The sequence below is a fragment of the Catharus ustulatus genome, chromosome 4 (genome assembly GCF_009819885.2).
Source record: "Catharus ustulatus isolate bCatUst1 chromosome 4, bCatUst1.pri.v2, whole genome shotgun sequence".
In the NCBI taxonomy this organism is placed as follows: domain Eukaryota; kingdom Metazoa; phylum Chordata; class Aves; order Passeriformes; family Turdidae; genus Catharus; species Catharus ustulatus.
In genome coordinates this window covers 75,130,357-75,154,443 of record NC_046224.1, presented here as the reverse complement: position 1 = coordinate 75,154,443, position 24,087 = coordinate 75,130,357, and the positions used below count along the sequence as shown (strand labels likewise).

At 42.1% G+C, this 24,087-nt stretch overlaps 1 protein-coding gene across 1 annotated transcript in view; it reads right to left on the bottom strand.

Moving 5' to 3' along the window:
• The window catches only part of CACNA1C (calcium voltage-gated channel subunit alpha1 C), a 384,464-nt gene that overhangs the window by 180,107 nt on the left and 180,270 nt on the right, over positions 1–24,087 (bottom strand).

The following is a 24,087-nucleotide window of genomic DNA, read 5'->3' as shown; positions in this document are numbered from 1 at the left end:
TCCATGAAAGAAAACACTCAGGAAAATTCTGGAACAACTTTTTTTTTTCTTTTTTTTTCTTTTAATTACTATTTAAAAATATTTAGTGCTGCGCAGAGTAGACAATACAGCTAGCAGGTTCCATTTGGCTGGATGTAGGGACCTCATTCCTTTTCTGCCTCTAAAGATGCCTATGGGCCTCGAGACACATTTTGTTATGGCAATAAATGCTGCTTGTTGAACCCTGTTATGGGGGTAATAATATGCAAAGTATTGCACACACGTGCATGTACATACACCTATACATTAATATACAGATATATACAGCTACAGGCTGTTTAAATAAATTCATTACAGCTCTTCAGCTAAGGTGAAAAGATCCATAAAAAATACAATTCTATAAAAGCTTCTGCAATTACCATAAGATACAGAATATTGAGCAGAGGATAGAAAGCTACTCCTGCTCAGGCTCAAGAAGAATTTGAAAAGCCTACTAAATAAGTGGTGTCCCCTTTTCTTCCTGTACTATAAAACTAGAGAGCCTTTATGAACAGAGCAGAACTCAGTAATGACCTAGCATAACTGAGTTCTCCAGAAGGTGAGTGCAGTCCCAGTTCTGATGCCACCTTCCCAGGGAGGGCAGAGATATGACTCAGCCACTCAGGGTAGAAGTGGCAGCACCATCTCTCACCCTCAGCAGCCACAGAATGAGGAATTTGTCTCTGCCAAATGGGAACCTGCACTTCTGCTTGCTCACCTGAAGCTTTGCTCAGTGTTTCAATGCACACAGCACTGCAAAGAGTCCATTGTCCCAACCCCTTGAAACACTAACCCAAAGCACAGCATAAAAACAGAGGGAACTTGGGAGCTGCAAGAAAGAAGGAACAGGATTTTTTAATTCTCTTCTTAGAAATGGGAACTATGGTCATGTGGTTGGGGCACATGGAGCACACTGCAGGCTGCAGAACCACAAAGCAGGAGCTTCCTCCTTGGACAATAGGGACATCAATGTTTTGAAAACCAAAGGAAAAAACAGCAAAAACATATGACTGGAAGAAGAGGAAGGATAGAAGTTTTACAAACAGTCCCTGGAGCACACATGTTCTGGGGCTGGTTGCACCCTATTTTACTTTGTTTTGGGCTATTTTTGCAGATATAGGACATGAGCATCAGCTACCCTAGCTGATAGATTAGCCAGCACTAACACTGCCAAGAAGGAAAGTGTGCATCATCTTACTCACAGCAAAGAAACAAATATTAACTTACTGTTAAGTCTCTAAGATCTATTACCAAAAAAGGATTACTGTATTGTGTATGAAACCCCTCTAATCCCACGTGTCTTCCAAAGAAGTCATAGGTTTGGTTTTGTTTATAATTTTTAAACTGTAGCTAATGTAATCTTGGGTTCATAAAAGGAGCCTGAAAACAGGAAATCCAAGGAAATTACTCTAGGGTGCCATAAGGCTTTTCTCCTGTCAGAAAGTGAACAGACCAGTGCTGTTTCTGAGAAATGGTCACCAGAATGATTCACTATATCTTGATCCCAGCTCTATAAACTCCATCCATCCCTCCAGCACCACTGCTTGGGTAAAACATTTTCTTTGCAAGAAAGATTTAACCACAATCAGGTTCTTGCATTTCATACACACCAGGGGAAAGAGCTTACAATCTAAAATTCAGTCACTAGGTGTTTTCTCAGACTGCTGTTTCTTTCTCCTTGGACTCTGTTACAATCCATGTTTCAAAAACTACAGTTTCTATGTTTGAAGTAATGAGTCACAAGCACTGCACAGTTGGAACCTTTGTGGGGCTGCCCCTGTGACCTCAGGTACATCTGAGCCTGCATTATTATTCCCTAAAGCTTCCTTAAACATAAGAGAACACATCTCTTCAGTAATGCAAATATCCAAGGAAATCAGCAGTATTTTAGGGGTCTCTGCCATACAGGATGTTTTGGCAACGCTTACAGAAACAGGCTCTGAGGGACAGGAATCCCAAAGGAAGCACTCAGATCTTCCCCTAGCAGGGAAAACAAGGAGATTGAGCTGCAGCTCTGGGAAAGACAGCCCAGAAACTCCATGGAAAAAGCTTCTGTGGTTCTTGGATTACAGGTTACCATCTCATCTGGGATACAGATCTCCTCACTGTGTGAATATGCTAACCTGGAGAGTGCTGCTGACATGAATAACTGTGACCTGCGTGAGGAAGAGCCACAAGTGTGCACTTAGAGGATCAATTCCACAAAGAAGTTGTTAAGACAGCTTTGTTCACTTCTTGAAATACTTAGTTACTCAGGAGACACTTTCAGCTAAGTATGCATGAAAATATACAGGCACATGAAGGAATAAAACTTGCAGGACAGAACATGTTTAGATTTTTTTTTTCTACTTAAAACCACTGTCACTGCAGAAACAAATGGTTATATCCATTTAATAGAGAGAAAGGCATGATAAAATGTCATATTACTGAATATAACTCCATTTACTGTTGTTTCTGGTCCTAAAACACAGCATCCCTTCAACACATTCCCCTAAAAGAACATCCCTAAAATTAGAGCAGTGCACTATCAGGATTTTACCTGACAAAAAAGCCCAAAGTGAGTGACTACCACTGAACTAAAGACAAACCCACCATTTTGGTAAACACAAGTCAGAAAGGCTTCTGAAAGGTTTGATTTCCAAATATGATCAGCACTGCCTTCTCTCCACTCCAGCCAAAGGCAGTGCCAGGCTTTCAAGTGAGCAGAGTCAAATTCACACCAAGCACTCTAGAAATATCAACTTCTAACTAAGTCCTGGAAAATGGGGGATTCACTCATGTACAGTAATTTCACAATTACAAGCCGCACCATTTTGACTATAATTTTGCTCCCAAACCGGAAGTGCGGTGTACATTCAGGAGTGGCTTATATATGAACAAATTTTGGAAATTTCCCAACCCGGAAGTCCGAGCCAGCAGCAGCCCCGGGCCGGAGCCCGCCCAGTCCCGGGTGGCAAGGCAGTGGCGGCGCTGCCTGGCCCCGGGGGGCACGGCGGTGGCACCTCCCTCTTCCCGGCGGCACTGGTTGGGCAAACCCCTCTCCCTCCTCCTGGCGGCACCAGCCGGGCATGCCCCTCTCCCTCCTCTCGGTGGCAAGCAGGGCTGGGGCCGCTCCCTGGCAGCCACCACAAGCAGGGCCAAGCCAGTAAACCCCGTGATCCTGCGATTCTGCTACTAATTGGCAACTCTGTGAAAGTTGCACATGGATCCTCGCTGCAAATGAAAGTGCAGCTAATAATCCAGTGTGGCGTATATACGGACAAAGAACGAAATGTTGCCAACACCCAGACCTGTGGCTAATAATCAGTGCGGCTTATAATCGTGAAATTACTGTACATCTGCTTTAAAGGGGTCCAACACAAAAATGAATGAAAGGGAATTCTCACTAATCTGAAAGAAGCAATTATAAAACAGCAATATAGCACAAGCCAGCCTTTGGAACTTTATGATAATTCACAGCGTGCCCACGATATATTTAAAGAACTTCCCCTGAAATGAATAGAAGAGAGAACATAAATACTTTTAAGTTATTACAAGCCTCATACATGCTCTATATTTGGGACAAATCAAGGAATACTTCATGCACAACTTCTGCAGAATTCAGTCTATGAGGTCCTTGTTTTTCTAAGAGCCCTTTGGCAGGGACCAAATGGAATTTATTTAGAGTCCAGTTGTAATGCAGAATCAAGGTAGGTGGGGGTTGAACTGGTGTAGGACAAATTTGGGAGGAGACTTCCAAAGGGGTCCCTCTAGAAAGCAGGTTCAAGTAGCTCCTCCCCCAACTGGTTCAGGAAAAGATTTCCTTGGAGAGAAGTGGAAAAAAACCTGTTTATTTAACAGGCAAAGTATTCACAAGCATGACAAATGAAGACTGTTAAACAATAAAACTTTGCACTGTTCTGAAGAGATGGCAAATTCAGAATGCCTTTTTTGTAGATTTTTGCACACTTCTTTTCCCCCTCTTCACCTCAGAACCAGTCTTAAAGGTGCAGAACTCAATATGCGGCAGGAAGAGAACTGAAGATTGGGGATACAAGCATCATAAAGTCACCCTAGGATGGGTCAATCCGCTGTTCCCCGTATAAACTCACTTTCCCTTCCAGTCAGCCACGTGCTCATGCTCATTCAAATGAGAACACAGATGGGGGATGCCACTGCTCTTCTGATTTATCATCATTTCACCCACATTCTTCACTAACAGAGGGTGGGAAACAAGCCCCAAGTATAGGGAATAATGTAATTATTGGGAGTCTCACACTTCAGAAAGGGGTGACATGCCAACAACATCTGGCTACCAATACAATAGGAATATTGTTTTATAAACTTTACACTAGAGAAAGTTCTGAACAGCTTAATTAATTTTGAAGACAGTCCTGCTTGGAGATACAATTTGAACTAGAGAACCTACAAAAATCCCTGCTCAACCTATATGTTTTTTCTGAGACTCTGTATGCATATTTTGTAACTCTAAATGCGCCACTAGTCCTCAGAATAACCTAAAAAACTTGGTTATTTCCTTTCCATAGTACATCAATGCTTCCCAGTGGGATGCCTCATTCTTCATAATGGAGATGGTCAAGCAAGCACCTTTCTGGATACACATAAAGGATTATACATCCATTCAAACTTAAAACTTGAACTCTGGTGCCAAACAGACAATGCGTAATGCTTGTATTTCTTTACTTTTTCCAGCAATAGCAGAAATCTCTTGGGTGTTGTTGCTCAAGATTTTTTTTTTTTTTTAACTGAAATAGAACAATAGGATCCTGTCTATATATGAGTCAAATACAGAGAATATGCTCCTTATGGGTTCAGATTTTCTCTGGCATGACCAAGAACTGAAGCCATACAAACAGGCCACGAATAATTATTCCAAACTGAATAGCTTTGAAGAAGCAACGAAGGTTGTATCCTAATTTTTTTTTGTTGTTTTGATCCACTACTCTGATTAAACTGAAATGAACTGTCACTTTATATTTTGATCAGACCAATAAGAGATTACCCTTTTAGGAGGAAGCAAAATCAGGGAAGGTAGCATAAGGTTTATGACTGAGAGAGGCTCATTTAGGATCTCTGGATAGAAATTAAAAGGTGGCAAGGTGTTTTTCCCATGCCTAGGAATTAAATTCACCCTTGGAAGAAGCTTTCACTGGTTTCTTTTATGCATTTTTGGGGCAGTGAGGCAGCCCAGGGGCTTCTCCCAAGGTGAACACAACCAGTAGAAACTCCTCCATCATTTTTCCCTTCCCCAATCAGTGATCAAGACCAGGGTACCAGAAACATCCATTTCAATCAGAGCAGCCCCAGCACAACAGCTGTACCTAACTGATCACCACAAGGCACATGTGTCTCATCCAGCTCCCAAAATGACTCAAATAAGTGAGAAATTGGCTAAGCACCATGCTTAGGTGTCTGCTCTCAATACACAAGTCCAGCAGCCACAGGGCATTTCAGTGCTCCATGTTATTAACTTTTAAAATCATTAACAATGCTGGTAAATATCGAGTGTTTTGTTGCCAGACAGAACTGTGTATTTATCTGCACTTAAGGAGGGATTCTAGAGAACCATCTAATTAGAGAAAGGTTCATTAGGACAGTTTCTAGAAGGTCTTCTCCACAGTGCATCTTCTAAGCACATTTGCTTTTGGAAACATCCTGCCTGACCTCAGCAGCAGCAGCAGCCCTAATGATTTTAGTCTTTTGCACCATCTATCAGCTGAGTCCTAAAAGGGCAGGTCTGCAGTTCTTATGATGATATCCCTTTAATCTGAGCATCATTACACAATCAGTGCTTTCAGTACATCCTTTTTCAATGAGTCTTTAAAATTCTTAGGGGTAGGCACAAAGCTCAGCAAAGGTGAAACGCAACCTGCTAAAAAGAAGTAGCCCTGCCCCATGAGATTTATTAATTTCCAATTAATTATACTATTTCAGGAGCTGACAATTTCACTGCTTGCAATCAACTTGATGGCAACTATGGTTTATCTGCCCTATAAACTTGGACTTGCCACATGAACAGGCACACTGGGAAACATTCATGGTTGTATTCAGCCGTCTTTCCAAAAAGATCACCAAAAATTGGGCTCCAAAATGAAGGACTGAGTTCCCAATAGATCTCAACATGGGGATAGCAAGCTCCTTTGAAAATATATCCATAATGAGACTTCCTATGTGCCAAAGAGTCCTATGTGCCAAGGAATTTTTTACAATCCCCTCATGGATAAGAGGTGTGCAAGAGTTACATTCCATACCCTTAAGTTAATTAGAAATAATTTCTCTCAGAAAGTTGGGTTTTGTTTTGCCTTTTTTTGTTGTGTTTCTCTTGTTTGTGGCTTTGGTTGTTTTTCTGTTGGGGGTGTTGTGGTGGGGTTGTTTTGTTTTTTGAGTTTTTTTGTTTGTTTGATTTTTTTGTCTTTTCTTTTTCTTTTCAAAAAAAATCTCTGGTTCCACAAAGCTTTGAATAATTCTAGTGTATTCCAGGTTAGACTAAAATAGAGTCTTAACAAGGGAGAATTTTACCACTGATTTTGTCTGTAGGCTGAATTGCCCACTTGGTCTGTACAACTTCCCAGGTAACACTAAAAAATTGTAAACTTTCCCTGAACTGCCTTGCAAGGGGAGCCCAACCGTGCACACACATGGGACAGAGGGCTGGTGTTGCTTCTTGCCCAGGAGCACATCACCACACACGGAGCACATTCCCAAAGAAGAGTAGCAGGCACAGGAAGGGTGTTAGGGCTGGACACACCCAGCCCATTTAGACCCTCTGTGGATCACCCTCCACTGAGCCAAGGGCTGGATCTCCAAGTGAGCCCCTGCAGAAATTTGGCCCTGGACCTCTGTTTGTACGGACTTGTCTCTGGCTGACCACCCAGAACACCTCACCAAATCCCACTTCTGAAACATCTCTGTCAAATGCATTTTAATCCCATCACTTGCACATTTTGGGATGTTCTAATTTATGTTTTTAATCTACTACAATTCTTTTATAATTGTGTGTGCAGTGATGCTTGACAGGGAATGCTTTATAAATAAATTGAATTTATGACTATTTATAACCTCTCCCTCTTGAAATTTCTCAGCAAATAAATTGGTCCCACAGCTCAACCTTCTAGGGTTGGGGTTTCCCTGTACACATTCATACAAACACACAACATGTGTGCATGAAAGGGAGAGAGAAAGGGACAGACAGAGTGTGCAGTGGGTGTGACTTTCTTTCCATGAGTAATTTAAGGGCATATTTAACATTCTGTTCACAGTGCTTAGGGTAGACAGGAAAAACACAAGTGAAGGGGATGAAAAATGAAAAGTCCTTGAAGCTTCTTCATCTCTCTCCCACAAAAGGAAGGATGGAGCCTAAGGTTTTCAGTTTTTGTTTACTGCCTCTGACTAAGTTTCTCTTGGGTTTCTTGCTGCTTGAGCAGACAGGACACATGAAACGAGGCAGATATAAGGACCTCTGACAACCAGCACATAAAACTCATTTTATTTCCTTAATGGAAGGCTAATTGGTAATTAAAAACATGACTGTGACCTGTGCAGTACCCAGAGAATAGAAATTGATTTCATTTTAAACAGATAAAGCTGCAGCTGTGCAAAGCAGAAAGACTTTCTGGGCAAGGAGAAATGAAAGAAGTCCTTTAAGTTTTTAGCAGGTTTTGCTAATTTTGGCAAACCAAAAAAACCCAATTAACTTTTCCAGTTGTTCAGCCCCTTGGTTGACTCCAAAGAGCCTCTCTGCTCACCCTCAGTGCAGCTGCTGCTGGTGCTCAAACAGACCCAGGGACAAGAAGCTCAACAATGGAATTCCTGTCTGGCCTCCCCAGTGAAAGCAGGGCAGGAATTCCCATTTCCTGTGTGTGCTCCATCCTCCCAGGTGTGTGCATTGCAGGGACAAGGAGAAACCATCAGCCTTCCTAGATGCAGCAGCTCCCAGCCCCAGTGCAGAGCACTCCATCAGCTCACAGAGCTCACAACAGTGCTGCACAGCAATGGGAGGTCACAGCATAAAGAAATATTTGGATTTTCTTCAAATCAGCCAAACACACAGACTTGGGAATGTTAAAACATTTTTTGTTCAATAAAAATGTTTAAACACGAGGCTCTGCTATTCTGAAACTCTCTGAGAATTTCCCTTTACAGACAAGGGGAATATTGCATTTAGAACACTTCCCATCTTTCCTTCTAATATTCAACAAAACCAAATTTTGAAATACTGGAATATTTCAGACAATACCTAGTTTTCCACCAGCCTGAACGAAAATTGGGAAAACAAAGAGAAACAGCTATGAAATGGGTTAATACATACTAATGCATTTAATTCATTAAAAACAAGGAAGAAGGATTTCTAATTAAGTTCAGACACTCATAAGGAATGAAGATTGCACCCATGCCATTTTTTACAATGAAAACTCTGTAAACAACTATGGTGAGCACTAATTACCATGCCAGAAGAGAGGAGAGGCATCCCATGTACTTGTATTTTCTTTTACTATGATAAATCCTTAAGACAATATTTATTCTCATGCAGAAAAATTTAAAATAAAAAATAAGAAAAATATTAGAGTCTGTACAATGAGAGGTCAAGAATCTTATTAATATCCTAAAATTTTCTTTTTATTAAACTCAGCTTGATTACCTTCTGTCTGGTTTACTAAAAGGTGTGTTCTTCCTGTATTCCCTGGCTGCAGGGGTAACTGTCTCCTGCAAGTATTGCAGGCTGTGGGGTCTCTGTCTAAAGGGAAAATCACATTTCAGCTGGCCTGTCTGAAAAAAAAATTATCAGGGAGATCCAAATCCCACCCACAACCAGAATTCCCTTTATGATTTAAGTCAAATGCTTATGACACCCATCATTCAGGGGGGCCAATCCTGGTGAAAACATCTCTAAGAATTCACAGATTTCCTCTACATGGGAGTGCTGCACAGGGCTGGCAAACGTCCTGCCAAATGGAATTGAATTTCAAAGATTGTGTGTTCACTTGATGAAAATAAGATGTCACACTCCCTGTTTTCACTCTCCTGTTTCCCAAGGCTCCCTTTCTCTTCAGTCACCCTCAGGCTCAGAGCAAACAGCATTCGTATTGATCTGGCTGAAAATTATTTTTAATGCTATTAATGTCATAGGCTGCTGTAATGGATGTCTTCCATGTTTTTCATCCTGACTAGTTGTTCTGACTGATCTGCAGCACACGAAAACATCACTTGCCTTGTTGCTGGCCAAGGCCCAGCTCCCAGCACAGAAAAACCCCTAAAAACATGAATTTAACAAAGATGATGAAATTTCTCATGAAATAAAGACCTGATTTTGGAAGAAGATTTTCAATTAACTCTTTATATGGATGTAATTTCCACCAACTTGTAGAAGGTCTGTATAAACAAGAACTGAGAAAAACAGGACAGTAAACTTTAGCCTAGGTAACACCAAAAATATTCTACACTAGGAAAATCAAATTGCACAGATTTGGGGGATTTTAGCATTTTCTTTTATTTGTCTACCAACTGTGCTAAGGCAGTGCTGTGCTAATGTTCAAGTTCAAGGGGGGAACTAATTAAAAACTACAGTGAAATGGAATAAGCTGCTATTATTTATGAAACAGTGAAAAGCGTGTTAAAATAACAAACAGACATGGAAAAAATAATTTTGAGATTGCTCCTTCATCCTATTTTGACTGTCTCTGGTATTGTTAGTAACACACAGGTAGAAGGGGAATCAATTTTGCAGGTTATAAGCATGGCTCAGTCCACAGTTTATCCTTATCCTTTGGCAGACTGCAAGAACAAACCCAGCAACCTAAATTCATTCACAGAATATTTTATGAATGAAAAAGGAGCCCATGATTCAATTTTTGCAAACACTTTTGTGTTTTGCTGAGGCATTTTAGTCAATTGGTCTGAACTGAAATTTTCCAAAACACTTTCTTCTCTCCTAAAAATCCCTCCTAAATCTCCCTATCAAACCCATCAGGATTCATGAAGATACAGAAAAACATTCATAGGATAGCATGCAACTGAAGCCCCTCAGCATGGCTCCACAAGCTGCTTTCCACAAATAATCCAAACAGTTCTGTCACTGGCATGTCCTCTGTTTCACTCTCCTGTGCTGTCTCACCCTGCTTTATTTCAAACCCAATTTGTTTTCACAAGGAGACTAAAAAACCCCAACATAAGCAATGAGGACTATGAAACTACCGGCCTATGGCAAATGCCATAAAATAAAATAAAATAAAATAAAATAAAATAAAATAAAATAAAATAAAATAAAATAAAATAAAATAAAATAAAATAAAATAAAATAAAATAAAATAAAATAAAATAAAATAAAATAAAATAAAATAAAATAAAATAAAATAAAATAATTAAGGGAAATTATTTAATTTTAATTAGCTTCCCTTCTGCAATCATTCCCTTCATGAAAAGCTCAATTACCAAGAAGCAGAGCTGTTAGATTCACTGCACTACATCATAGTTAGCTGGGTTGTTACACAGAAATGGGAACTGACACTGAAATCCCTTGTACAGCTTGCCAGATATGAACTAATAGGGCTGAATGATGCCACAAGCCTTCTGGAGCTGCCTGAAAGGAAGAGATTGCCAGGCTGGAAGGATAAGTTTGTCTCACCATCTAAGTGCTTTAGACCTTCAGAGAAGGTTGCAGGACTTATGGAGTCAATCACCACTGAATGTGACTCAATGTCATGCTATTGCAACACAAAAAAAAAGCAAACACCACCCTAGGATGTGGTGTAAAAAATGTACGAGCCACAAGATGCAAGAAAAATTCCTTCTGCTCCACATAGGGGGGGCAAAGCTTGGTTGAAACTCTGTGAATGAAAGGATGCACGGATGGACTGTTCCAAGAGAGAGCAGCAGGCATCTCCTGGGGTGGACAGAAGTGACCTGAGAGGAACAGCTGCAGTGAGACTGATCAGCACAGAGAGCAGAAATCAAGACAAAGCTCTAGGCTGCTGCAGGGAGGTGAATAATGCATTTGCCTGTTTTCACTTTGGATATGGCAGGAATTTGTAGCTTTTCATTGGCATAAAGAAGGTTCAGGATGGACTTGAAGGAAACCTTTCCTTAGGATGGGAGGATTGGTCAGAGAGCTGTGGCAGAGCATGCTGGCTGGGAAGTTACAGACTGTAAATGCCTAGAGGTTAAATTCTCCTGTGGGCTAGGATGACTGAATGGCCTACCAGGGTATCTGCTAACCCTAACTCTTGTACTCCTAAGGCTCTAACAGATGTCCATGGCCTCCAAATCCAGCCAGATTTTTCTCTTTGGGGAGGCAGCTGTCTGTTGGGTTTGGACAGAAAGACTCCAGGGGACAGTCCTTCTCTATTCACAAGTGAAAAGCCTTTCAAAATGTTTCTGACAGCCATGCAGCTAAGGCAAGAAATCTATTAGTCATTTGGGATTTCAAGGAATGCCTCCATGTGTCATCATTTGGAAAAGGAGCTCAGTATCTCTCTTGGGGGAAACAGAATTCAGGCTTCTCCCCAGGGCTGATCGGTTTGGAAATGTCACTGCAACTGCCCTGGGATGGAGTAAGTTTTTCTGCTCTTGTGTTGCAGTTTTGGGGTTTTCAAAGATTATGCTGCAGAGCCCAGGTTAAGAACAGGGATTTTCCCCTCCCTGAAAGAGCTCTCAAGCACCACCATTGTGATTCTCATCTAGGCTGGTGATGGTTATAACAGGAGTTTCTCTGCCTCAATGCATCTGGCCCTGAAGGGCACTCAGGAACACGACCTTGTGAATGTTTACTCTTCTTTTGATCTCTTTTGCCTTGGGTCCACAGAGCCCTTGCAGCAGAAATCTGTGAGATTTGCTGAGCATATTTGTAATTAATCCTAGACTTAGAGAAATGTGGGGATTAATGGATTGCTGAACTCCTTGTGTCTCTGGAGCAATGCTGGAGTTTCCTTGTTACAAGCAGCAGAGAAAGACTCACAGTTTGGCTCGGGCCACTGAACCTGCTGATTTCCATAGATCAGAGAACCCTTCACAGCAGCAATACAACCAGCTTGAATAAATACAGTCTCCTTCATCCAAAGGTGCCAATGCCAACAAGACTCTAGGGACAGTAATGAATGAATTAAAACATAAACCACACCCCATGGGTGTCTCTATTTCACAACTGGGAAAATTGAGAAATACATAGGATGAAGGTACTTGAAGGTTGGAGGTCTTACAGTTTGTAAGCACCCATTTTAGGATAATGACAGCCTGATTTTACTCCCTTTTTTTTTTTTTTTTTCCCCAGAGACACCAAGTGGTTTGTTGACTAATTGGAATGATGATGCCTCTAGGGATGGGAGCTTGGCACAGTGACTTGACTGATTTAACCAGCTAACAAGCTAATAGCAATTTACACAAGACAAACCTCTGACAAGCATGAAAAGACCTTGTCTAAATGTTTAGAAATCTGATTATTCCTGGTGGATGAAAACTGTCTCTGCCCCTCTTGGCTGCTTAGACTCCACCTCCTCCTCGTGTTTCTGCCATCTCTCTAACCTTGTGTCTCTTGGCTTGCTTTGTTTTGCACTCCACTGTTCTTTTTGCATACAGGGAATTCTAGAGGTTCAGCTGCAAGTGCAGACTTCTGCATCTCCATCTCCAAAAGGAAAGCTGTTTAAAACTGAGAGAAAAGTTTGGAAATGGGACCTACCTGATCGCCACCAAATGAGAGCGAAGATGGAATCTTAGGGGCATACTTTGCTATTCCAAACCATAGAAACGGAGATGCCAAAGAAATTTTTTAATCCAGAAGGATGGGTTTTTTTGGCTCACTTTTTCAAATTAACACTTAGTGCCCTAGGAAAATACCTCTTATTTGGTAACATTTGCACTCTAACACCAAAATGACACAACACAAATGCAACTGCAGTGCCAATGGGGACAAGAAACACCAAAACTCTCTTTCAGCAGGAAAGAGTCTGAACAACAGGTTATCAGAAACAGTCCAGCAGCCTTTCGTGGTGACACAAGGGAGGCTATGGGGCATCACAGCCTGATGAATTCATTGCACTGCAGCTGGGAGGGACTTGGATTTGCTAAAAGCTGTTTTAGCTGTTGAACCCACAGCTGATGCTGACTGCAGTGCAGAGGCTGCATTCACCAGAGAGGAGCTGCAATATTTACCTGCACAACACCATGCTCCAGCTCTCTATAAACCCTGCCTTGGACCAATGAATTGAGTTACACCCTGTGCACCAAGCTGCTGCTCCTCCTATCAGTTGCCATCCTTTCTTTTCTTCAGAACCAAAACTTCCCTCACAAAATTTGGATTTTAAACAGTACCTGACAGGATGAACTCTCCAGGAATGCAACAGAGCTATGCAGAAGGCCTCTGCTCTTCAAAACACAGAAAAAAAACCAACCCAATTATCTAAAACGATGGTGCACAACAAGGGGTACATCTCCAGGTGCCTCTTGTAAACTCACTAAAACAGCACTCCTCCTTCAAAGCAATCAAGAGAATTCATGCTGTAGATGAAATGTGGATTGATGAAAATGGAGATTCCAGGTCAAATTCTGACCAGGTCATAAGTGAAAAGAGACAATATTGACTTTCTACTGCAGTAAGCATCCTTCCCTCCTGGAAACTCAGCACACTCCTTAGGAATCCCTGCTGGGACACTTGGGTGCTGCTCTGGAGCACTGCAGTGTGAGCAAGGCAGCCCTTCCCAGGGAGGGAGACCAGAGCTCTAATACCCAGAACAACTGGGGGAGCCCCAGAATGGGGGATATGGAGCCCCAACAGGAGGGATGTGGACTGGTGGAAGCCCAGAAGGAGGGATGTGGAACCCCAACAGGAGGGATGTGCATGTTCCAGCCCCAGCTGTGCCCACAGTACCCTTCCCTTCACCAGGACTCTGTGCCCTCCCAAGAGGGGCTTTACAGCCCTGTAAAATAATTTCTATGTGCCTGCATTTTCCCAGGCAGTAATTTCTGAGAGAAACACTGCAGCTTCAGCAGTTATTCTTAAGTGTTAAAAATATGCTGGTGTTTAGGTAAAATGAACCCAAGAACAACAGGTACTATTAATGTCTGATTTTCTATCTTTGAAATTCAGGCCATTTAGTAGGAGAAGAAAAAAGAATCTGTCATTGTATGCAAGCCTATGAACATCAATATATTTTAATGGATATATTTCTCTCATACCTAGCCTCTGAATTTAACCACCTCTGAAAATGCACTGCATCATCTGTACTGCTCTGTAACCCAAAATCCCAAGTCTCCTTAGGAAACTTTCCTTTCAGAACAATTTAATATGATGTGATATTAACATCCCAACAGTTTCCCCCTCATGAATTAGAAGTGTCACTCCCTGTTTTGACTAAGTTCTGCTAGATAAATAAGGTCTACCTCGATTAGAGCAATTCCCATGTTCTGCACTTTTTATTTGACTGGTGAGGCTTTCTTTACTTTGTACCCTGAGCTGTTCATTGGCTTTGCCTCATTTAAAATCTGTATCTCTGCTCAGCATGCCTGCATTCCTGTGGAGAGTTGCTAAATCCCTCTGTATACTCCCCATCTAGCCCCAAGGAATACACAGAGCATTCCCAGATCTTTAAATGGCAGCAACACAAAAATCTCCTTTCTTTTATTAATGGAAAAGAATTCCTGTACTATTTAAAAAAAGAAGAAAACCAAAAAAAAAAATCAAGCAAGCCCCCTCTTTTTTGGTTTTATCCCTTTTTCCTGCTTTACTCAATTAGAGCTGATTAGCTGCCATGACATATGAGTCACACAGGATCTAGGACACAGGATGTGCTCAGGGTTGCTTCATCATGTTCTAATATCCAACATGTACACTTGTTTACTAGGTATGAGGGCTGTGTGTGATATTTACATTGTGCTGTGCTAACTTGGGATGGTAAAACTAGAATGCTAGAATGGACACAGAATGGTAAACAAAAATGATACAGGCAAATAAAGAGGGAGAAAGAAAAGATAAACCAAAGCACAATGAGAAACAGATTTCCAGGGCAGGGGAAGAAAGAATTCACATTCCTTTTCTTTTTTTTCCTTGGGCCACTCGTAGGTCTTCTCTCAATTATATCAATTTAATCTCAAGGTACCTTTCTTTTCATGGTGAATGTCTGGTTTTACCCTGAAAGCAGCCAACTTTTGCATCCCTCAGTGTTTCCTCATGAATACCCAACTGCCAAATGCCCCTAAAACTCCTCCAGTACATGAGGAAAGACATCTGTGCACCAAATAATGACTTTTGCTGCCTATTTTGAAGCATTGACATCTGCCTCCAATCATTTAAGGAAAGGCAAAGGACATCCCATATACAAAAAATAATTTTTTTTCTCCTCTCCCTCTCTCATTACAGCATTTAGCTCTCAGTCAGCACATCAGACATCTTTCAAAAGAGCACACAGAAAGAAGCCAAGCTGTCCCTAGGTGGAAAGAGGATCACAGCACCATGGCCAGTAGTGGAAACAAAGAGCAAGTATCCTTTTTTATGGGTAAAAACAATAACTAAAACCAATTACTTGGCTGGGAAGCTTACCCAGGAATAACAAAGCTACGTAGACAAGATGGAAGAAGGGAACAGAAATAAGACATGCTCAATATAAGCAAGGACATTTGAACTCTGAGTACTCAGGAAAGGTAAGGAATATGCAAAATAAAAAAATATGCTAAATAATAAGTAAAATAAAAAATTTTCTATTTTGCAGCTGAGGGTGGTTTTGAAAGGCCTGAAGGGATTTACCACAGGGACTGAGTCCAGGCAGCTTGGCAGGAGGGAGGACAGTGCCATTCTGCAATGCACAGGACACATCCCCATTTAATTTGCTGCCTCCAGGGATCCTCCTGGGGGATAAAGACAGCATGGAGCACTGCAGCAAGCACGGCCACAGAAACAGAGCTTAGCTTGGGAGCTGTTCCACTCATTAATTGCTTGTTACTTCGACTCTCCTTTGTTTTTCTTCCTCGCACTTGATGGCTTTTGTCTCTTGTCCTCCCACCTGTGACTTCTCCCATTTTCATCCCACTTGATCACCCCTATTTAGATACGTTTTTTTTTTTACTTCTGTCATACTCTGACAGAGTTCCCAAGCTCCTGATAAAACATTTTAAGCACCCAATAGTAACAATGCTTTTAATCCCTAGGCTAGTTTTAATTCAATAGAAGCTTACAAAAAAAAAAGTGTTCCTTGGGAGTCAGCAGAAGCTGACAATGAGGCAAGAGAAGTCCAAACAAGGCAGCACCAGAAGGTGCTCTGGGCAGGACTGATCAATTCTGCAGGGGTCCCTCATGTCAAGTCCCTCTCCCTAGGCTACATTTCTGTTTTTCCTCTTTTTTTTTACCCGTTTAGCCACTAAGCAGTTTTCTGGTTAAGTAGCCTCTGAACAGAAATTCCCAGCTGCTGGTCCAGGCCTTTGGAGGCAAGAGCTGCTAAACTTCTAACCTGTGTTATGGTTAAAATGACTCCTTAGCAATTCACAGGAAGCCCCAAAATCCCACAGCCACATCCTCCATGCTTTTGTTAGTCCTGCAGAAGGGCACAGCAGTGAATTAGAGCCAAGATTTTAAAAGCCACCCGTCCAAATTCTGGGCTCCCTGTCTGTATCAAAGCATCTACCAACATTCCCTGAGCTAGTTCAGCAGCTCTCACTGTGTTCCATGGGAAAAGATTGAGGCTTGTCTTTTCCAACTAAGCAAGGACTTTTGTACTTAGTGTGCAAAATTTAACAATTAATTGTCTTCACTCTTTTCAATTCCCCTTCATGTCTAATTGCCAGGAGCTGTCCAAAATTGTTCCTCTGGCTTCCCAGAAGCTGCTGCTTGCCCCGGGCAAGCCTGATCAATTCTGCAGGGATTCCTCCTGTCCAGTCCCTCTCCCTAGCCTTCATTTCTGTTTTTCCTCTTTTTCACCCTCAGCCACTCCACAGTTTTCTTATGTTACCTCTGAACTAAACCTCCCCTTCCAACAGCACAGACATCTCAGTGCCATGGCAGGAAAGGTAAAGCATAGAGCAATTAAGATATCACTTCAATTTATTGCCCAGTTCAGGTTAGCAAGGCCCCAGCACTGCACACAGTTCTCTCTGAAAACAGAACCTCAAGGACACAGATCTCATACCTCAGCTCTGCAAGGCTTGTTCAGAAATGTTACCACTCCATTACATCACAAGTGATTGCAGAAACAGCATCTCCAACACCAAATACAAAATACAAATACAAAAGAGCCTTATAAAAATTGTTTAGGTACAAAGGAGGAAAGAAAACCAACAGATCTGTGTTGTCTGCCAATCTGTTAAAGTAAAAAAGATTAAAGCATACTGATTTACAACAGTGGAAAAGAATTAATCTGACTCATACAATTACTAAAGGACATTTGTCTCCATAACCCAGTAGGCAACTTCATTTTTCATCCTGTTGAACAGTATTTCCAACTTCTTTTCTTTCCCTGGTTAACAAATACCCTTTTTAGTCTTGTTGCTTTCTAACTGTTATTCAACAAAAAAACCCTAAAGGCAAAAAATAACCCAACCATTAAATAACCAGAATATCTATGCTGGATACTTGATGCGTGAGACAGATTATGGAGGGAAGACTCTGAAATCCCCTCCTGATCCCTGTAGAAAAGAGCAACTCTACTGCCTTGAAGCTGAAAGGTCCAGGCACCAGAGTGACAAGGGCAGGGGAAAAGTGACAAGGGAAACACTGAAAAGATGCAGAAATTAAGGAATGCCAATGATGCTTTTGGAAATATAAACTCAACCTACACAAGAGCACTGGAGAGGGTATTTTTACAAGAGCATGTAGTGACAGGACAAGTGCTCATGGCTTTAAACTGAAAGAGGGCAGGTTTAGATTGGAGACTTGAAGCGATTCTGTATGGTGTGGGTGGTGAGACACATTTCTTAGAGAAACCGTGAATGCCCCACCTTTGCAAGTGTTCAGGTACAGGCTGGATGGGGCTCTGTTCTATAACTTTTTTTTGTGTTTTCTTAATGTATTTTACTTTTTGTTATTTTTAAGCAAATGGGGCTTCTTAAAAAACACACAGTTCCAGGTCTGTCAACATGACCTGAGTGAATTTGTCTCTATGAAATTATGCAGCAGGAGCTTGCTGGTTGGCATGGATGGCAGCAGCAGTGTCATTAAAAACTCAGCACTGACACCCAGTCACCAAGGAGAGAGGACCTTTTACCTAAAAATCCGATTCTTACCAATTTGCAGAAGAGACATCAAATTCTAGTTCTCTAATTGGCCTCTCTAGCTAAAACATCCAGATCTTTCATAACCTCGGATTTCTCCAGTTACAGTAAGAATGAGAGGGCAAATCTGGCTATTTCTCCTACCCTGGGCTGCCCTGAGCAAAGGCTCATCAGGCACAGGAATGGCTCACACACCAAGCACCTCTGAGTTAGCAACACCTCCAGGGCAGAAAATGGCAAAAAGTGCTGAGAACAGGGCAGCATCCTCTCACACGGGCTCTTTGGGCAAAACACACACCCTGGCTGGCTTCAGGCAGGTCATTATTGCTGCTTTTGCTATTATTTCCCACTCATCCTATCTCCTGTGAGCCTCCACTGGCCTCCTTGGAAAAGCAATGTGTCTGTGGGTAATGATTTCACTGCTGCTCCTCCTCTGCCCGCCTCTCTGTCGCTCTGCTAGATTGAATAATCATTTATGTGGTGGCTTAATTAGCTAATTATGAGCGTGTTTGGGTATTTTAAGGAGGAAGAATCATTGTTTACTTGTTAGTAATTAAGTGGGTTCCATTTGATTTTGGCGCTGGGAAATTTATGAATATTATTTTTCTGTGTGGCTCCACCAAACATTAAAAACTTAATTATTTGCTTATATCTTGCTGCACTGAAAGGAAAAGTAAATTTCCATGACTGTAGGCTTTGGGCTTCTGGTGGACTTTTATTAGTATAACCAATCTGAATTTACTTATTAGGATGCAGAAAGAGCAGTCAAGGAAGGAGAGCAGTTCTGGACAGAACGACCTGCTGCATTTTGGAAACTTTGCACAATACCCAATTCACCTGCCTGCCATCAAAGCCAGCACAAACAGCTTCCAATTCTCCCTCTCCCCCTGAGGATGTAGGCAAAAGGAAACTTCTCAGTGATCCTTGTTGTCTGCATGCAGCAGCTGCTGGAGAGCCAAAATTCATCTCATGCACCCTCAAGCCGCTCTCTGCCTGGGGGCAGGTTGAAGGTTTCATTCTAAGTTCATTATTTATATTGTTAATAAAGTTTTTCTTTACACCCTTTAAGTTTTAAGCCTACCTCACTTTTGCTCCTAATTCTATCTCACAACAAAAAACTAAGTACATTAAAATTAGCAAATCCAAACTACTACATTAATTAGCATTTCTGCCAGGTTTCAAACTGAAACCAAAATGTTGGGAAACACATTGCTCAGCCATTCCAGCTCAACTGAGCACGATTTTAAGACCTCCATTTGGCAGTTCTGGGGGCAGCTGAGAAGATTTCAGACTTTGGTAGTGCAGAATGAGGAGCAGAGTGTGCAGGGCACTGTCTCAGGGTGAGACACACGTTGCTGCCAGCCTGCTTTGTGTCAGGGGGTCTGGAAAGGGGAGATGCCTGGAGGATATCCACATTGCAGCTCCCTCCCAAAGGCTGGCTTTATTTTAAAAAAACCAAACAGCACAGCATCCAGCAGCATGATTAATGGATAATAAGGATAAACAAACCAACCTGCCTTGTAACATGTCCCCTGTTTTGTTCCTTTTCAAACAAATTTTAGGGTAAATGATAAATCAGATCTTCCACGCTCCATTTTTGCAATTTATTGTATGCTGCTGGTTACTCTTTTCAAATTCTTTTTTTTCACTAAGAATGCCAAATCTGTTTCAAACCAGGACATACTGTAACAAACAGCACTTAAATACACAAATCCAATAAGAACAGCCAAACTGTGTTTGCAGATGTTTTTCTTTGATTTCTAATTTCTGAGGCTTTACTACAACGTTTGCAAACTACAAAAACTATGCAGGCTAGAACGTTAACATTTTAAAAACTAAATCTGAAAGCAATGAAACTATCACAAAATAATCAACTACTGTGAGACTCAAGGTAAAACCACAGGATTGAGCAAGATCTCTAGATTAGACTAAGCATCCCTTGCAGCACTCCAGAGTCCATCCAGACCCAAGTCCTATTTACCAAGGTCCCAAAATTTAAATCCATCTCACACTGTGAAGTGCAATTCCCAGCCTCACAGTTCATTGATGACATGTGTGCAGTGAAATTTGGTGTATGAGCCCCTAAGTCCCTATGCCTCACACCACTTTCCCACAAGTATGACTTTTTTAAAAACTGGAGTTCTGAATTGAGAGCAGAGCCCAGTCCAGCATTTCATTGTTAATTAATATCTTGCCTACGTCAACATTTTATTGCCTAAGCACTTTAAAAATCTAGTTTATGTAATTTTCATAATCTAATTTCTATTTATCAATAATTGTTCTTCCCTCAGTCATATGATGCATCTGAACTAACTAATTTCTATTAAAGGCTAATACTTTTTCAAACACCTTGAGGTCACAGATCACCAAGATCTGCAGCACTGTGCCAAGTATGAGAAACACAAGTGTATATCCAATAATTTGGAGTTATGTTCACTCCAGGGCTGCCCAGATTGCAGAGCCACAGACAACTGCTGCAAGCTTACAGCTGGAGCAAAATCCTCCAAAATTCAGCTCCTCTGGAATCCACCAATGACACTTGTCTTGTGCAGAGCCCCTGCTGCAGGCTTGGTGCATTTCAAGTCAGCAATGCTCCCTGTATGTTTTAAAAAGATCGCTATGGAGCCAGAGAAAATGTCTTAAATTCTCAGCAACACATGCATATGATCAAGAGCCAAGAAGAGTCTTAGCTCTCACAATATAAATTTACAAAGCCCCATCTTCATCAGGACAATTTTTCTTACCAATTTAGGCACAGTGTGCCTCACGTTTCAGGCATTACACTCATTATGAGCCAAGATCTGCAGAGTTCACTTAAATTTGATTTTTTTGCAAATAATAACTGGCTGCCAAGCATAGAAAAAAAATATACCCCATTAATGATGGTTTTCCAGCCCCAAAAGCACAATAGAATGTGCTGCTGAGCACAGAGACCCCACAAATGCTATATATAAAACTCAGATTGCTGTTCCTATTGTTGACAAAGAGTAGACGCAGAGCAAGGGGTGGTAAAATGCCTTCAGAGATGATCAGAGAAACAAAGAAGAGATTTACCCATTTTTTTCACCCCTGGCCTTGAAGGAACCTCCATTTGATGGTTAATGTCACGCAGAGACACATCTTTTTATGGCAGAAGCAAAGCTCCCAATAGCCCAGACAGGAAAATGAGAATAATTGTAACAGCGGCAGCTGAAGAAACAGGGTTGGGCTCCAAAGCATATTCTCCCCTGCAATACTTGTATTATGCTCACATTTTACAGATGGAGTTTACACCACTTGATTTCCAAGCCTCTTCTCCAAGTCAGGCAGCTTCACAATTAGAATGTTTCCTAATGTTTCAGTCACTATTTTATTTATTAAATAGTACTAGTTTTTACTCTATCTCCTTTCTCCAAATCGGCTTCCCAACCTAAGGCATTCCCTTTCGAGTCTTTTGGAAATATGCTGCAAATGCACTGCATTTTTCCACACTAAGAAATCAACCCTTTTTTATTCAGGGCTTAGGAAAAAAAAAATCTACTAAAATAGGATCAAGAAGTTTTAAAGCAGGGCAGGAAAGAGAGTACACCTTCATTCCCAGAGTACGCAAAACAGAGATGAGACTGGAGAGTCAACGAGGCTCAGATAAAGTCACCTTGTTTCAAATTACACAACTCCACATCCCCAGGGAAGATCTCTGCTGCCCTAGCTGTGGACTGCATCTTTCCTCCAGGTTTATCAGCTGGTGTAAGGAGGAAATGAGGGTGAGTGAGACTGAAAGCAGCACACCAGGCTCCATCACTGGGCTCTGATCAAACCACAGCGCACCGCGCCTCAGCCTGCTGGTCCCCCATTATCCCAGATTTCCTATCCAGGAAAGCACTGCACAGCACTTGGAAGTAGCCAGGAAGTACATTTAGACCCAAGCAGTGCAAAGCACACTCAAAGCTCGCTGTTTTGTTTATAGCTGGAGTGAACAGGAGGATGGATGTGCATTAGGCAATGCCCTGAGGGCTGGGATTCTGCCCAGTGCACTTCCCTTCTCCCTCCCATTCCCAAGAGAACAAAAATCCTCAGGGTCAAGGCTTCTTGTGCAGTCTGGAGCAATGGTTACCCTCAAAAATATTTCTCTTAACTAATTCATGCTTAGCACTTGGTATTTTGGGTTATTCTAAGTGGAAAATCCATGAAGCTGCAGATTAAGCCTCTTGTATGTACAAATTATGTTAATATACAATTTTTTTCATGTACAAATGAAAACAGTAGTTTGCAGATAAGTGCATTGACCTTTCCCTTCTGAAGCCTGCTCTTCAAAGACTGCAGGAATCTGGGTCTGGAGAAGACAAGTGACATTCTTTAAGGTGGGCAGCAGGAACATTTCAATACTTTAATCGGTCTCAGGTACACGCACCTCACGGGATGCACCAAAAGGCCATCAGACCATAAAAGATGCATCTGTCAGTCATAAATTTATAGCAAATCCATTTAATTTGGGACCTTAAGATTCTAGAATTGGAGAAAGTTGTACAACTAGCCACTCTGATTTGGAAAGAGCTGCCTCTGGGTTGGAAGGAGATTAAAAAGGGGTAAAAGCTCAGTTATTTCATTTGCCTTTAGCCTCTCCAAGATGGACTACTCTGGACATTCAGACATCAAGTAGGCATCCACATTGTCTCACCAGCTTCAGGAGGTGTTTGATGGCCCCCAAAAACTGTATGTTGGGGGATCTGGAGCCTCTGGGGCTCTCCCAGCTGAGGAGCTCCCTCGCCAAGGTGGCCTGGCTACAAGAACACGTCTGCCCTCTCTAAAATCCCCAACAGCCACACTGGCACCAGCAGCTCTTTACAGGCAGCTGAAGGCACAAAGATCATTTCTGATACCCCAGCCTATCATCTCAGGTACTGATGCCATAAGGGACCCACAGGGAGGATGGAATGCTCCTCTCTAACCTTCACCTACATCAGCAGGAGGAAGGACAAAGCAACTGAGTGCAAGGTCAGCAAAATGCAAAATTCAAAGTCTCTACTTTCAGACCAAAAGCAGAGCCTGGAGGGAAGGAGCTCAGGTGATCTAAACAAAACATCACAAAGCACAGACAACCTGGACTTTGCTCTGGCTCGTTGCTGATGCAATGAGTGCCAGCAATTTAATGCTGGGGAAGCTCCAAGGCAGAGCTCACACCAGGAGCCAGCAGAGCCCAGCAGCTGCCCGGGCAGAACACCCTGGCACACTGCTCTGCTTTGCTGTCCCAGGGGGGCTGGGGAATGCAGCCACTCTTGGTGACAGAGGGGATCCTCTCAGCACTGTGCAGACAAACCCAGGACATCTCACCAGCCAAGGTGTTGAACCCCCCTGTGCCTGACCCAGAGCCAGTGTGTGACCTTCTCCTTCCTGATTCACAGCTTGGCTGTGTCTGGCACCAGAAGGTTCCAGATCAGCCTTTAGGCAGTGGAGACCCAGAGCTGCTCAGTCAGACTTAGAAGCACTTTGAAAAGCACCAGTCACCCTTCCCCAAATCCTGACATGATGGAACAGGGACACAAGCACCCTGTGAGGTAGCACCGAAATCAAACCCAAGCCCTTTCACTGTGAGATCATCCTTCTGACCTGCTGCTTCTTTGCTCCCTCTGTCCTTCCCACATCATCACACACCCTCTCTACAACATCCTCCTCTGTGGCTTCAGCCAGTTGCAAGAGCTACCCAGGATCTCCCATTTCATTTACTCTGTGCAAGCCACAGCTCAGTGAAATGAGTGTGGGACAGTGAGGGTTGGAGAGTGGGAAAAGGGGGTATAAACAAACAACTAGGAAAATTCACTTGGCAGTGCAGAAATGGCAGTAAGGACAATTTCTTTCTCTCCTGGAGCTTAAGCAAGTGGGGCAGCTGGGAGCCAGATGAAACGCAGG